Genomic DNA, 13435 nt, shown 5'->3' on the forward strand with positions numbered 1-13435 from the left:
ATGTGCGATGCCAGACGAATCCAGGAGGGGACCTCTATATTCTCAAAGATGGCCCACCAGGGTGGGGTCGTAACACTGAGAATATCGGCCCCTATCTGGACAGTCTTCTGTTCCAGCGTGTAAAAGTGTTTTTGGGAAACCACTACTGCTTTTAATAGTTTAACGAGGTGTTCTGGGAGAGGGGGGACCTGGTAGCCGAAGTGGGCTACATACTTTTGGAGGTTGGTGAAATTTTCTTTCACAGTGAGGTGAACAGTGGATGACTCAGGGATGGGGACAATTCGTGACTGTGCCACTTGAACTTCTGCCTCGGGTTTAAAGCAGAAACTGCTGTCACTCACCGCGCACCAGCTGTGCTGACCGTGCTGGTAGTGGGACGCTGCTGTGGTGACGCAGTATGTCCCACCTCCTATATACGCCACCTGGGGGGGTCATGGCCTTGTGCCATGGCTTCCATGGTGCAGTTTATAGGCTTCGTGTCAGCAGCTCTGAACCCGCACTGTGGATTTGAGTAGGCGTTCAAGTGCTGGGGACACAGGATTATGTGTGATCCCCGGCTACGGCACCCCGAGAGGTCAGTACCCGTCATAGCATGCTCCCACTTTATGACGTAGGGCGGGACCGCTGTAAAACGAATGTGTGCACCCCCCTGAATGACTCCAATGTTCTCCACCCTGTATACCGGCGCGGGTCGGGCCGTCCCGCCCATGACTGGCATCCTTACAACTATCCCTATGATGGTGTGGTTGGAACGCCCACAGTCCACTGGGACTGGGTAGGCCTCAGAAGCTAGGCGGAGCTGGCACGGACTTAATGTGTTCTCAAAAGGGTGGAGGGCTGCGAGGTGCTTGTTGCTGATCCAGGACGGGACCAAACCTTGTTTTAGATCCTCCAGATTATTGCGGCCCTCGCCTAGCAACCATGCCCCGTACAAAACGCACACCTCGTTTTGCGCCGCCTGGTCTGACGCATTCCGATCCTCCCTAATGAGCGCATTCACCGTCTTTGCATGCTTCTCCAGCTCCGCTATGATCTCCTTTAAATGGAGAGTCATGGCCTGGTCTTCGTGCAGTTCCGAACCCACCACCTTATTCTCATCAGTCAAAACCTTCTTTAACTGGGCCTTTAAACCGTTGATCTGCGACTGCAGTTCAATGTCATCTAAACTATTAATGACCGAAGACCCCGTATTAAAACCCGTTAACACATCGTTAACACTACCCCTCTTTTGTCTCCCCACCCAGTCCCCAGCCTCGCGGCTATGCATATATAATTTGGTCTTATCGACCTCCGAAAAATCGAATTCATAAAACCTTTGAAACGTTTCTTTTAACAGGGCTTGATATAGTTTGGTCGTCTCTGCAGGGCACCACGCGGGCAAGTGCACCTCTGTGAGATTTAAAATCACCGAGGCCACCGCGTAATGCACCCCTTGATACAGCACCTGGTCTGTGGGTATCAGCACCAGGCCGTTCCCTGGTCCCTTGGTGGTGGTGGGGCATCCCTCTGCTACAGTCTGTGATGTCGGGGCCTTGGGCAGGGGCTGTCGGGGACGGGTCACTAATTCAGTGGCATTAACCGAGATTGGGGAGTATGGGATCGCACATGCGTCCAGGCGCGATTCCCAATCCATCCCCCTCCCGTTATCTTGCCACTGGCTGCGGAAAATGATGGAAATGCCTGTGGGGCAGACCTTCTCTGAACCCCACATACAGACATAGATCCCCTGATCCGGTTCCCACCATTTGTCCCAGCACACACTTAACCCTCCCTGGGTCCCTGTGATGGTCCTGTGGGTGTTATTCCCTAACCTCTCCCACTCTACCCTGGGGTTCCCCATATCCTTACTTAATTTTCTAAGCCACCACCACCTATCCAGGGGAACGTTGCCTTTACATGACAAACATATTCCTTTTCCCACGGTGACGCTAATCCTTGGGGTGACAATTCGTATCCTCGGGCACTGGAGGGAGGTCTCCCCATATGAAAAACCGGTCTGGCTCGAGTACTGGGTCGAATTTGACCCCAGCCATCCGGGCCAGCTCCCCTCGTGAGTGTACAAGGCGATTTCATCTGCCTCGCGTAGGCCACTCCCATCGTGGGCTAGGGGCACTGTTTTTCCGGAGCATCCGAAGATGTGGTGGTCCTTGGTGTCACCCCTTCTCGTGAGGCTCAGCCCAGACAGGGCGAGCAGGATCACGCCTCCGAACATTCCCTTTTAATTCCCTGTAAAAGATAAAGAACATCTAGCCGGGCTCCCTGTAGGCTTCCTGGCTCGGGTGAAGTGTGAGCGGGTCCCTCGACCTCGGCTCACGTAGACAACACTGGAACGGTTCCATCTTAAAATTACACTACGGTTCCACACCTTATAATTAACCTAAACATCCTAACTTAAAACTACAAACTTAACTGCTAAAGTTATATACACCCGCCGCTCGTCTCCGAGCGGCCAGCTCAAATTCTGTCAGGACTGCTGCAGGCTGCTCCCTGCGGCATGGCTGTACTGACCTTTACTTCCGGCCCCTCACAGCCCGCGACTGCTGGCTGAGGACCTTTGTCCTTCGACTTTACTTTAACACGGGAGGTAGCCCCTTTAAACTGGGGAGCCGGCGACCATGTCTTCCTAGACTGGGGTGTCCGAGGGGACCTCCTAGGAAGTGCTATTGCTGGGGCTACCCTGGTGAGCGGACCCTTGCTGTGGGTCACAGTCCTCACTGGCTGGGGGCTTTTCCCCTGTGGCTCCTCCCTTCCCAAGTCTGAGCTGGGGACAAGCAACCCCTCGCTGCCTGCTGCCGGTGGCTGGGAGTTTTCCTCTCCAGGTTCAAAACCTGGGTCGGGGGCAGGGCTACCTGCCTCAGGCTCCTCCTCCTCCCCATCTGAGTCCCAGAAGAGAGGGGGAGTGGTTTGGACAGGGGCCTGAGTGACTCCTCCCCTGACACACGCGACTGCGCCTGCATGTGCTGCCTGTGAGCTGGGACCTGCTGGGAGCTGAGGATTTCTAACCTCGGGTTGGATCCCAGCTGCCTGCTTTTTCGCCTCCGGTCTAAACAGCTTACATTGGTTTATATGAAACAATTTCGTCTGTCGGGGCAATTTTATGGCGTAAACCATGGGGCTGGCTTTATCTACTATGCTATAGGGTCCCATGTACAGTGGCTCCAAACTCCCTACTCGGGCGTAGTTCCTCACCATTACCTGGTCCCCTATCTCCCACTGATGACTTTTGTTAGGCTCGAGCAGCAATCGGTTATTCCGATGCTGCTTCCCCATACTACCTGCTGCCTGTTCGTAAATCTGCTCGAGGAGTGTTCGGGCGAATTTATCCCGGTTTACCTCCCGAAGCTGCCCTTCAGTAAGAACTGGGGCTAGGACATGGGTGGGGGTTCTCATGACCCATTTGGCACATTTACGTTGATGGCACCGATCAGTACCACAACTGCCTTTCCATTGTTTTCTGAATGTCCTTAATTGTTCTGAATGTTCCTCAATTGTTCTGAATGTTCCTCAAGCAACTGGGACTATCTCCGCCCAAACTTAGATTGTGTAGGCAAACAATTGATAACCTGCCTCAGGGCGTGAGTACAACTGAGCTTGCCTCACTGCATTGTTCAAATTAAACATGCAGTCTGTGAAGCTATCAGAAAATCCATATGGATGCCGCAGGCCCTTTGGCCATGTGTCTGACCGCAGCCATTTTGAGAGGCCCTGGATTTTTAAAACACAGTCACTCCAAGGTTTCTTTAATAACTCCAATTAATCTTCGGGGGGGGAACATATGAAATTTTGCGAATCCCTTCAGTTCCTTCGAGCCTGCTCCGCCATTCAATATGATCATGGCAGATCCTCTCTCAATACCATATCCCCGCTCTCTCCCCATGCCCCTTGATGCCTTTTGTGTCTAGAAATCTATCTCTCTCATTCTTAAATATATTCAGTGACTTGACCGCCACAGCCTTCTGTGGTAGAGAATTCCACTAGTTCACCACCCTCAGAGAAGAAATTTCTCCTCATCTCAGTCCTAAATGTCCTGCCCCGTATCCTGAGACTGTGACCCCTCGTTCTAGACCCCCCAGCCAGGGGAAACATCCTCCCTGCATCCAGTCTGTCTAGCCCTGTCAGAATTTTATGCGATTCAAAGAGTCTTAAAGCGCATCATCAGCCTGCCACCACTCGATGGCATTTACATACCGCCTTGGGTTACAGAATAGGTCAAGCATGGTGGCAGCAAAAGCATTTAAGATTTATACATATAGTAGAGTAAACACCAATAATTTTATTCCTATTTATTGTTGTCACTGTTTGTTGTGAAGGCTGTAGAAAGGTTGGAAGTGGAAACATAGAAACATAGAAACATAGAAGATAGTAGCAGGAGTAGGCCATTCGGCCCCTCGAGCCTGATCCGCCATTCAATGAGATCATGGCTGATCATCCAAATTCAGTACCCTGTTCCTGCCTTCTCCCCATATCCCTTGATCCCTTTAGCCTTAAGAAATATATCCAACTCCTTCTTGAATATATTTAATGAATTGGCCTCCACTGCCTTCTGTGGCAGAGAATTCCACAGGTTCACTACTCTCTGGGTGAAGAAATTCCTCCTCATCTCTGTCCTAAATGGATTTCCCCTTATCCTTAGAATGTGACCCCTGGTTCTGGACTCCCCGGCCATCGGGAACATCCTCCCTGCATCCAGTCTGTCCAGTCCTGTTAGAATTTTATAAGTTTCAATGAGATCCCCTCCCATTCTTCTAAACTCCAGCGAGTATAAGCCCAATCGACCCAATCTCTCCTCATACATCATTCCTGCCATCCCACGTATCAGTCTGGTGAATCTTCGCTGCACTCCCTCCATGGCAAGAACATCCTTCTTCAGATAAGGCGACCAAAACTGCACACAATACTCAAGGTGTGGTCTCACCAAGGCCCTGTACAACTGCAGCAAGACATCCTTGTTCCTGTACTCAAACCCTCTCGCTACAAAGGCCAACATACCATTTGCCTTCTTAACTGCCTGCTGCACCTGCATGCTTATCTTCAGCGACTGGTGCACAAGGACACCCAGGTCTCGTTGCACTTCCCCTTCTCCCAATCTATTGCCGTTCAGATAATAATCTGCCTTCCTGTTTTTGCCACCAAAGTGGATAACCTTCGCATTTATCCACATTATACTGCATCTGCCATGCTTCTGCCCAATCACCCAACCTGTCCAAATCATACTGGAGTTTCTCGGCATCCTCCTCACAGCACACACGCCCACCCATCTTTGTGTCGTCTGCAAACTTGGAGATATTACATCTAGTTCCCTCGTCTAGATCAGTTATATATATTGTGAATAGCTGGGGTCCTTGGACCGATCCCTGCGGTACCCCACTAGTCACTGCTTGCCACTCGGAAAAAGAGCCGTTTATTCCAACTCTTTGCTTCCTGTCTGCCAACCAGTTCTTTATCCAAGTCAGTACCTTGCCCCCAATCCCATGTGCCTTAACTTTACACGCTAATCTCTTATGCCGGACCTTATCGAAAAACTTCTGAAAGTCCAAATACACCACATCCACTGGTTCTCCCTTATCTATTCTACCAGTTACAGCCTCAAAAAATTCCAGTAGATTAGTCAAGCACGATTTACCTTTTGTAAACCCATGTTGAATTTGTCCGATCCTGTCACTGTTTTCCACGTATTACATCTTTTATAATGGATTCTAGCATTTTCCCCACTACCGATGTCAGGGAGGAACCGACTTTTGGCAGATGTCTCCTGTGGCCTAAAAGGATCCTGTTGCTTAGACCTTCACACCTACAGAAAGAGCCATCCCAGTCATTGGGGTTGTCCGTCAGTCAGCCTGTAGCAGATAGCATAGCTCTGCAGTGAAGTGTAAGCAGATAATACATATTTTGTCTGACATACACAGGTAGAATTGGCATGGTCTATAAATTAGTCTTCTTGGGTATGAACAGTGTTAGATCCGTGTGTTAATGGAGACACGGAATGCAGGAGTTGATTTAACAAGTGTTTACTGAACAAAGTCTGGAGGTGAACTAACAACACAAGACGCTACACAGGCTTATATACCCGAGTGGTCACTACGGGTACTACAGTATACAGGGGCTTCAAAAACATAGTTCCTCTTAAAGGTACATACACTACAAACAGGAATGCACATATTGCTTGAGGTGTCTTTGCACCTGAAGATACTGACCCATCATGAATTTGACCTCTTCATCGAACTCTTGCCAAACAATGGGAACAGCCACAAGGGATTCCCATTAATTCAACATTGTCTGCTGACAATATCAATTGCCAAGACTGCTGGAATGTGTTACTTAGGAAACTGAAAACATGGGCAACAGTGATCCAGCACAGAAGATTAAGAGTATGCCAGACCTTAGCTGCTGAAGTAGAAAGATGGTGGCAATGAAATAAACTGCACCTGAACCCACTGCAAAAACAACCTTGAAATGTTTCACTAAAGCAGACCTGTTTAGTTGTCATGTGCCAATTTTATGTGGGCCAGCTGTGTATTGTGGGTGGTCCCTCACCCAACATTGTGAAATTTATTGAAGGACCTTATCAACAGAAGTGGTTCATTTAAATGAAGTTTGAGCTCGCCAGTAGCACAGCCTCCATCTGTTCCCAAAAAACAGTGCATTGCAAACTGTTAGGCCCGACATTATGATCTGTGAACAATACATACCACCGGCATGGCTTTATAAATTCAGGGCCCCACAATATTTACGGGGAGGCACCATTTGCAGCCGAAATACCCGGAAATGACAGGAACGCGAAGGTCCTGCGAATGTAATGGCAGGACCACATTATCACTTTTTAGCTCCATTTCCCGCCCGGCAACCGACCAGATTGAAAAGCTGGCAGGCTGCCGGGTGGGAAAACCTGCAGTAGAAGGCCGCAATCAGGGATCTTCCCTAATCGAAAAAGATCGGGGCATGATGTGGGGGTGGGGGAGCGTGGCAGCAAGGAGGAAGGGAGGGAAAGATTGGGGCAGTGGTGGGGTAGGCAGATCGAGGGGAGGTCAGAAGATCACTGTGGGGGGAGGGGAGTGGTCAACAGATCACAGCAGAAGATTGGTTTTGGGGGGCCAGGGGATGAACTCCTGCTCCTTCAGGCCCACAAGCAGCGCTCTAAAAAGCACTTACCTGCTGGATCCGTAAGCTACTGCCTCCCTTTAGCTGTCGGGTTTCTCGAGCCCTGTGAAACCCAGCCCGCAGCCGTTAAATTCAAATAGCTGCCAAATTCTGTGGGACAGAGCCTCATCAACATGTTAGGTTAATCGGATTCCCCAAATCCGCCGTGGTTAAACTGGAAGTAGACGTGTTTGCAATGGTTTGGGGTTGGATTTTGCATATTTACTGATTTAACCAACCCTCCCCGACCCTCTCCCACCCGTCGTGAGGGGGTTAAAATTCCCCCGATGCAATCTGAGGGAACCACCAGAGTACAATGATATTACTCCACCTCAACAGAACCCGCAGGTGCAATAAATTCAGCCGAGTACAACAGAGCATCCAGGGCACAATGAAATCACTCCCTACAACAGTATATCTAGAGCTCTGTCAATTCATCTCCAATCTAACAGAGCCTGCAGGACACAATGAAATTACACACTTCCACTTCCCACACCCGCCAATGGTACCTCCAGGGCACAGTGAAACAAACCTCCGCTCTTTAACAGAACATGCACGATGCAGTGAAATTAACCCCTCGCCCCACTCAACAGAGCCTACAGTGAGACTACCTGCATTTGAAGTGAAGCTTCAGGGTACAGGGGAATCTCCCCCCACTCCAATGTACCAATTTATCTCTGCCAGGAACTTTTCAGTGATGTCATCACATTACCAATGTAATTTCATGAGATCAGTGACATTGATTTTGTTTGAGGTACTAGAGCTACACTTTAAAGGGTCAAGCCTATAGAAATCTGGCCAAGCTCAATGAGACTGATTCCTGGACCCAGTTTTGCACTTTTCTCTATTGAAAGTATCTCAAGGAGCTGATGTATATATCTTCCAGACACTTTTAATTAAAATAAAGCTGGATCATGCCTGTTTATGCCCACGATTAATGATCCACAAACAAAATCTATACTTTTTGTCCCACCCTCTTCCACGACTATGCTCATCTTGTTCATGAGACCCACCTCCTGCATGACTACTCAACTTTCCTTCATGGACCCCATGCTGACTGACATTGTAAATGATTCCCTCTCCTCAGGCATTGTGCCCCATATCCCTTTTAAAACTGCAATCTTTACCCCTCCTCAAAAAAAAAACACCCTTGATCCCTCTGTGCTTGCAAGCTACAACTTCCTCTCCAACCTTTATTTCATCTCCTGTCCTGGAACGCGTTGTCACCTCCCTCATCTGGGCCCAGCTCTCCTGCAACTCCCTGTGTGAATATCTCCAGTTAGATTTCCTCCCATCCCACTAAACTGAAATGGCCCTCACGCAAAAATCAGGAATGACATTCTTTGTGACGAGCATATTATCCCGCCGCATGCTCCTTGACCTCTCTGCAGCCTTTGACATGGTCAACCACACCATCCTCTTTCCGCTGTCAGTTCAGTGGGACGGCCCTCGCTTGGTTCCATTTTTAACTATCTGAGCGTAGCCAGTGCATCTCCTCAATTGGCTTCTTGTCCCACCCTGCACCGTCACCTGTAGCGTTGCCCAAGGATTCATCATCGGACCGTTCACTTCCTCATCTACATTCTGAGCCTTGGCAACATCATCTGCAGAAATGGAGTCAGCTTCCACACGAACACTGATGGCATTCGGCCCTCCCTGAACCCCCCCCCCCCCCACCGCCCTTACCACCTCTAAGACCCTCCTTAAAACCCAGCTCTTTAACCAAGCTTTTGGTCAGACTTTCTAATAGCTCCTTCTTTGGCTCAGTATCCATTTTTTTCCCTCACGCTTTTTAAAGTACTTTGAGACTTCTTTCTGTGTTAAAGGTGCTGTATAAATGCAAGTTGTTTAGTAAACTTTGCACAGTTCCAACGTCAGTCTTCTTGCATCGTCATAGACAGCTCATTAATTAAGAAAAACAGGCATTATCCTATCTTTTGATAAAAGAGAAGTATCTGGACCGCATGTAAAAGAAGTAATAATTAGCATTCTAGATAGGATGCACTCCCTATAGAGGTTTTAAAGCGCATGTATGATTTTGCTTTTTTTATCTCTAGTTAAATGTCAAGAAAACTTGACAAAGTGCATTATTGCTGTGTGTGAAAGCAAGCAAAAAATAGCCCTCTTATAGCACACCTGATGCTCATATATCACCGTTACCTTCATACAGGCAAAGCAACATTTTGGGTGATTGGTGACTGCTTTATCCAACTCCACTTCTGCTTTCATTGAGTGCCACCTTGTGGTTTCACTCAGCATTTTACAATCAACATATTTTGCGTATGACTCATGTTAGAATGTTGCCTTTTTTTGGAAAATGTCGTGGATTTAATGTTAAATCTGATTTTTTTTCTCCTCCTTTTGCAAACTTTCCCTCTTCTTGCTTCCCGCCCCAAAAGCATTGACATCTTGCTGGGGAATGGTCCCTTAGATGTCCCTCCAGTTCCTTGTGCAAGTGGCTGTTCTTATGAGTGACCCTTGACCGCAAGTGTCGACAGGTTAGTCAACCTCAAGGAACATCAAGCAAAGACCAACTCTGTCCTTATCCGAAGTGTGTGTGTGCGCACGTACGCAGACAAACACACTCACACACTGGGTAACGATCAGGGGCAGACCGGTTTTTCACCTTCCAAACCTGCTTTGGCAGAATCCCACCCCATATTCGGCAGGGTGGGAGCTCCACCAGTCGTAACCGCCCACCCTTGACCCCAGACAATTTTGTGAAGTCAAGGTAATTGCCATATCTTAGGTAGACTCCCAGCGCGATTCCAGCTTCAGGTGGGAGCCCGCTTCAGGGAGGGAAGAAAATCGCAATAGGCACTGGGGAGCATATGCTGCATCTGAAGTATTTGATTTTGTGGGCTGGATAGTTGAATCGATCACGCTGTGATTAATACAACTCCCTGCAGGCCCTTCAAAATTTAAATCCACCCTGTACGCTATAGAAATGTTGAATGCCAGAAATGCATGGGCATTCTCAGTGCCCCCATCTTTGCTTGGAGACAAATAATGGGAAATATGTCGGATATCATATTCCCGTCACTTGTATGCCTTTTGAATACACCCGCCTATATTTGCGGGCATGTATCCTACGTTCCCCTTTTACTGCTGGTGGAAAATCCTGGAAGTGGCTGGAAAGCGTGGCAAGCTGGCAAAGTGGCTCCCTGTTTGCTGGAGTTACACCCACCAGTCTGGCCTAAATTCCTGGTCTGCAGTGAAGGAGCTGATCTCAACCAGGGGCAGCAGGAGAGATGGTACAATTCACCTCAGCACTCCCTGAGCCTGAGAGGGAAAAATCAGGCAAGGGGTTTGGAGTCCTGATTGCTGTCTAGGGATTTCTGCTCTCGTAGCTCTCGAGATCAGGCAACTGGTGGGAATGAGATTTCCAATTTAAAAATAATGAGACTGATTACAAGCGCATTTAAACAGAGTGGTTCATTATTCCTCAGAGCGAGATATATTAGAATAGGTTACTTTGTAAGCCAAAGTGATTGCAAACCATTTCTAATAAGCGCGGCTAGGCGAGTCAGTGCGTGGGTGTCTGATGAAAACAAGATCAGATTTAGTGTGGTGAGCTCCCATGGTCGAATAACCCACCGACACTCACTGCCCAAGCTCACACATGAAGACTGGCTACTTGGGTGTGATACCAAAGAGCTGCTGTCACCCTGTGCATCTGTACCCCCAGAATCAGTGCCTTCAAGAGAGAAGGGGAGAAAATTGGAAAAAAAAGTTAAATTCCACTGAATATCACAAGATGCCTTAAGCCTATCTCCTGGCTCTGAGTACCCATCTCCGGAAGGGGCAGGGAGGAGAAAATTCCACTGCACTAATCCTGGCATGGACCTGGGGCACACATTGCAAACTATGCAATCCTAACCCGCAACTTCCCGTTCATGGAAGGCAAAGGATGAAATCTCACGGGCTGGGAGTGTACGATTATCTGATATGTGCTTCCAGTGTTTTTTTTATTCGTTCCTGTGATATGTGCACATCGCTGGCAAAGCCAGAATTTATTGTCCATCTCTAATTGCCCTTGAGAAGGTGGTGGTGAGCCGCCTTCTTGAACCACTGCAGTCCGTGTGGTGAAGGTACTCCCACAGTGCTGTTAGGGAGGGAGTTCCAGGATTTTGACCCAGCGACAAAGGAACGGCGATATACTTCCAAGTCAGGATGGTGTGTGACTTGGAGGGTAACTTGGAGGTGGTGGTGTTCCCATGCGCCTGCTGCCCTTGTCCTTCTAGGCGGTAGAGGTCGTGGGTTTGGGAGGTGTGCAGGAGGAGCAACACGGGGACAATTTTGACTGCTAGATTTCTCTCTGTCTGGGGACCAGCATACCACATGAACTGAACACAATGACACAAGGATTCTGTATTTTGTATTTTTCCTGTGTACTTTCTGTGTTTTTTCTGTGGCTGTATATACTGATAAAACAAACTAATGACAGCATTGTTTTCTGTTGCTAGTTCACACTGCCATTGTCCTGTTGTAATCTTATCTGATTAACTAAAGCGAAATTCTCCACATGAATGCAGTTTAAGGCAGGTCATCAGTTTGTGCTTAGCTGGTAATCAGGGTGGTGGAGTGGATCTAAAGTTTATTTTTTCTCATCTAGCCCACACTTCACTGCTTGACCAGTGAAGTGAAACGATGGATTTGTCACTAGCAGTGAACAGTAGCTGTCACACTAGTATGATAGCAAAATGTCACAGTATTTGTTTTCTACCAGTGAAGAACACATACAATTCACTGACAGGACAATCTGTCACTGTCCAATGTTTTGTAATTAGACATGAAAAGTGGATGAGAATCAGAAGGTGGTGTGAGGGCCCGCTTTCCTGCATTTATCTAAATTTATATCATTTATAAATATGGAAAATGCCGTAGAAGATTTTAAAATCTGTTTATGGACTATTGAACCTAATAGGTGCCTTTTTTTGACTATAGTTAGTATTTGAACGCTTGATCTTTGCCAGTGTCAGCCGTGGCTCAGTGGGTAGCACCCTCGCCTCTAAGTCAGAAGGTTGTGGGTTCAAGCCCCAGTTCAGAGACTTGAGTACCAAAAACTCTAGGTTGACACTCCAGGGGAGTGCTGTGCCGTGCTGTCATGAGATGAGACGTTAAACCGAGACTCTGTCTGCTCTCTCAGGTGGATGTAAAAGATCCCATGGCACTACTTCGTAGAAGAACAGGGAACTTATCCCAGGTGTACTGGCCAATATTTATCCCTCAATCAACATAACAAAAACAGATTATCTGGTCATCATCACATTGCTGCTTGTAGGACCTTCCTGTGCACAAATTGGCTGCTACATTACAACAGTGACTACACTTCCAAAAAAAAGTACCTCATTGGCTGTAAGGTTTTTTGGGACAGCCTGAGGATGTGAAAGGCACTATATAAATGCAAGCTCTTGTTTTGTTATTGTTCACCCCTCCCTTTTGAATTTGTTCAGTTCTATAAGGAGCTTCTCCAGCCTGACCATGCCAGATCTGATAAAGAGTCACACTTCAAAATGTTAAACATTCTTTCCCCTGTAAGCTGCTGATGGACCTGCTGCATATTCTCAGTATTTTCTGTTTTGCTTTCAGATTTCCACCATCCAGCTTTTTTCTCTTTAGCTCTGAATATCATATAACCTTAGGTCCAATTGATTTGTGAATAACATTATTATACCGTCCCGAAAATAAAGTTTTTAGTCCTTATATGTAAAGCTGGTCCATACAGGTGTTAGATTGAAAATTTATGCTGCCTATGTGGAAACCACTATCTTAATTTATCAACATAGATCATAGAACCAAAAATCCCAACCATTCCACCCGACCGATCTCTAGCAGGGGTCCAGTGGAAGGGCTTCAAATTAGACCGGGACCCAGATGTGCCAGGACCCGGCCTTCTCCGTGAATTTTCAGTTTGCCCTGAGCTTCCACCCACTCCAAGCAAGGCCGGAGCTGTCAGAGCGGATGCGGCCAACGGGAGGGATTCCCAGGTCAGGAGTTTCCTGGACCCTGGTTTGGTGGGACATCAGTGGGCAGCTAAGCCGAGTGAAAGGAGGGGCAGATGATGGGGGGCGGCGGGGGGGGGGTTCATCTGGGGTCTAGAAATGGGACATGTCCTGAACCCCCAAAGAATTCAAAAATATTGGCTGCATTTTTTGGCCCCCTTTTATAGGTTATGTGGTGCCAGGGAGTGTGGCAATATTTACAAGGGGTTCCAGTGAGTGCGTCACTGCTTGCACTGGTCCATAGGAGTGTGTTAATATTTATGGAGGCCCCGCATATAAAAAAAGTTTGAAAA

This window comes from Somniosus microcephalus, chromosome 14 (genome assembly GCF_052327205.1).
Source record: "Somniosus microcephalus isolate GS21.2 chromosome 14, FLI_Smic_1.0, whole genome shotgun sequence".
Classification (NCBI taxonomy): Eukaryota; Metazoa; Chordata; class Chondrichthyes; order Squaliformes; family Somniosidae; genus Somniosus; species Somniosus microcephalus.